The sequence below is a fragment of the Cynara cardunculus genome (assembly GCF_001531365.2).
Source record: "Cynara cardunculus var. scolymus isolate 2C chromosome LG 6, CcrdV1, whole genome shotgun sequence".
Classification (NCBI taxonomy): domain Eukaryota; kingdom Viridiplantae; phylum Streptophyta; class Magnoliopsida; order Asterales; family Asteraceae; genus Cynara; species Cynara cardunculus.
The window spans coordinates 4,319,249-4,323,163 of NC_037533.1; positions in this window are offsets into that span (position 1 = coordinate 4,319,249).

A 3,915-nucleotide genomic window follows, 5' to 3' on the forward strand; every position below is an offset into this window, starting at 1 on the left:
ATCGTGCAAGGATCCGAGAGCCATATCTAGAAGATATCTACTTTGGAATCTTCATCCGTCATAGAAAAGTTCTAAGCGGCGACAAAGTTCTGGGTATTCATAAGCAGACAAAAGAATACCGTATTGAATAYCGACATCTTTTGAAAGCCAAGTGCCTACCAATAAGTGAAGTGCGTATAAAACATCGGATTGTAACGATTAAACAAATTGATGCTCAGAAGTTGTTAAGAATCTGGTATCCTGTTTTTACAGTCACTAGGCAGGATGATCAGATTTGGAGGTTCAACGAAGCAGACTTTTCAAACTTAGATTTGGATGACCTTGAATATATGTACTTTGAACTCAAAAACATGACGATCAGAAAGGAAGGAGAATTGATTGCTCTTGAAGCTATCAAGAGATTTATGCGCTGTCAGTAAAACTGGCGATGGTCATTGATGTGCAAATGGGTCTTGAAGACAATCAACGAATCATCAATCTTAAAAGACCAAACCAAGAACTAGAAGATATTGAAGGCTATCCAGTCTATATGGTTCTTGAAAGTCCAAAGTTCGGGGTCATCTACTTCGCTCAACTTCAAGTTAAGAAATTCATGAGATTTAGCGAGCTGAATAAATATTCTGATGGCACGATAAAATTAGTGAGAAGGGCACTTGACTTAAAAAGGGTGATGAATGATAAAGCTGCTGAATCAGAACGGATGAGCTCCAAGGAAAGATATTTGCTGGTCAACACGATAAATTTGCTCGAGGCGAAAATCCAATATAGGAATGCTCTAAGAAGATTGGAGAAAATTCTTGGACTACGAAAGACGAAATTCACAAGAGTCCAAACTTGAATCCAAAGGGGGAGAATGTTGGGTTTGAGTAAGACCGTTAAAGTTGTATTCAAGTTTCTCCTTAGTGTAGTTTTATATTGTAATAGAGTAGCTTTACTATTTCCTAGTATAAATAGTATTTTCCTTGTAATTGTCATTACCAAGTGATTAGCATAATTGTAATCAAGATTAGAGCTGTAATTTTCTCTCTCTCAATCAAATCAATCTTTGATGATATTCTCTCTACTTTTCTTTTCATCTTAATTCTTGAAGATCTTATCATTCTTATCATGTTTGTATGATTTCTGGACTTCATAATCCTGCACATAAAATGATTATGATATTAGTGGTAAATAATTCAGCTTTGAATTAAAACCAATGTCAAGAAACTGACCTTGATGTGGGTTTTGATCCTTGGATCTTTGTCCACAACCACTATTGTTTGCTCCATTATTCCTCTTGACAACCTAACAATCACACTTAAGATGGATGGTTTAAAGGTATATAATTTGTAGAATTGGGATTGAATACAAACACATAATTTTTACTTTGTAAAATCGTTTATTGATTAAAGAAGATCAATATAGAATTTACAGATTCCTGTGGAATATAATAAGGTAATATCTAAGCCAAAAAATCTATGAGAATCACTAAGTCGACGCACAAGAAAGATAAGAACTATTGAGAAGAGATTTTTAGAGTAAGAAGAAGGCGTAGCTGAGAAGAGGAGTCTTCTCAGCTATTTATATATATTGCATTTAATGCAAGTCAAAGAGTATAAGTCACGTGGCAAACTTCTATTGGAGAGTTTATCCTTTGTCTCCAGATATGTCTCAAGAGTGAAAGAACAATTCAGACTCTTGAAGATATGTAAGGGTCTGTGTCATAGATTTCGGGGGATCGTGGGAAGATTATCTACCGTTAATTGAATTTGCCTACAACAATAGTTATCATTCTAGCATTCAGGCGGCACCATATGAAGTCCTATATGGCCGTAAGTGCAGAACGTCGTTGTGCTGGAATGAAGTGGGTGAAAGACAGTTAACAGGGCCAGAAATTGTTCAGGTCACTTCTTAGAAGATTGAACGAATCAGGGGAAAGATTAAAACAGCTCAAGACCATTAGAAGAATTATGCTGTCAGACACGGTAAACCGATCGAATTCTTTGTGGGAGATCATGTAATGTTGAAAGTCTCGCCATGGAAAGGGGTAGTCAGATTTGGTAAAAGAGGTAAGATCAGTCCAAGATATATCGGGCCATTTAGAATCTGCAAACGAGTCGAAATGGTTGCGTATCAATTAGAGCTACCAGAGAAGCTTAGTTCAATACATAACACTTTCCACATGTCTAATTTACAGAAGTGTTTGGCATATCCGAGTCTGGCAGTGCTGCTACCAGAAGTCAGGCTAGACAGTAAACTGAACTTTGTGGAAAGGCCAGAGGTAATAATTGATCGGAAAACCAAGGTTTTGAGAAATAAAGAGATCAGTCTGGTAAAAATTCAGTGGCGGTATCACAAAGGTTCTGAGGCAACCTGGGAATTAGAATTTGACATAAGAACCGAGTATCTGTGGCTATTTGATTGAATGAATTCTGGGACGAAATTCTTTTGAGGGGTGGATAATGTGATAACCGAGTTCTTATTATCACCTGAGGTATTTATCATGTGATTATGTGATTAATTCTTTATGTGGATACAGCTTACGTAAGTTTAATATGTAAGTATGTGTATTCTCATGCATGGGAATATATGCTTGATTTTAATATATGGGTACATATGCATATGATGTGATTATATGCATGAAATGTGTTCGATTATGTGTATACATAATATGAAATTTATATGCATGGTTTTCATATAAAAATCTTATGCATGCATGAAGGTTACTTTTGGGTAGCCGACTTTCCTTTTTGGGAAAGTATAAATAGAAGGTGGGGTTGGGCATATGAATCTTACTTGCTTCTTTGAAAACTTAAGAGAAGAGTTCTGGAAAGCTAAGTTGCATCCGTATTTACAATTATCTTCAATTCTGCATAAGGTGAGTGGTTTCAAAACATCTTTACATATGATTTTGTTACTGATTTTTGTTTTGATATGAGCTTATACTGAAATTTGATCATTGTTCTTGAATAAATTCATTGTCCGATTTATATCCTTTACCAGACACTATGGTCATCGGATTGGATTGTATCCGGATATAGTGTTGTCCGGATCGGCCTTTATGCATTTTGGATTGAAGATTGCTCGGACGTAGTGTCGACCAGATTAGATCATACCCGGACATAGTATTGTCCGGATTGAGATGGGGATGTGCTTATCTATATTTATCTTCGGACATAGTGTTGTCCAGATAGGGTTAAGTCCGGCTAAATGTGTTGACTTAATAGAAGTTTGACCAGGCACTTGGTTGATAAGGATTCTATACTCGGACACTTTGTTGTCCAGAGAATGATATATCCGACCATTGTGTTGACTGGATTAAGGGTTTACATTGGGGTTGTTTTATCATATGTTGTCTGGATTAGTATGTATCCGGATAAGAGTTTTCTATTGGGAAATTGTTATGTTGACCGGATATGGAATCCGGCCAAGCTTGTCCGGACATGTGTTGGCTGGATAGCTTATCCGGATACCACATTATCCGTATAAGTCTTTAAGTGTTGAAATTTGTTATTGTGAAAAGTGATATTTTATATCTTTTAAAGTGAAAAGATAATGTTTCTACCAAGCATAGTGACATAAGTCTGTTTTGGTATGAAACCATATTTGGGAAAATGTTTCTACCACGAGTGGTGACATAAGTCTGTTTTGGTATGGAACTTTATTTTTGGGAAATGTTCCTACCAAGCGTGGTGACGTAAGTCTGTTTTGGTATGGAACTGTATTTTGGGAAATGTTTCTACCAAGCGTGGTGACGTAAGTTTGTTTTGGTATGAAACTTGTTTTAAGAGATAGTTCCCCCAGACATGGTGACATTTGTCTGTTCTGGCTTGGAACTGGGTGATGGGTACTTCCAGACATGGTGACTTATGTATGTTCTGGCAAGTAACCCTACTTTAATGGAGGAATAAGGGTGACATATCAAGGAGAGGTGTA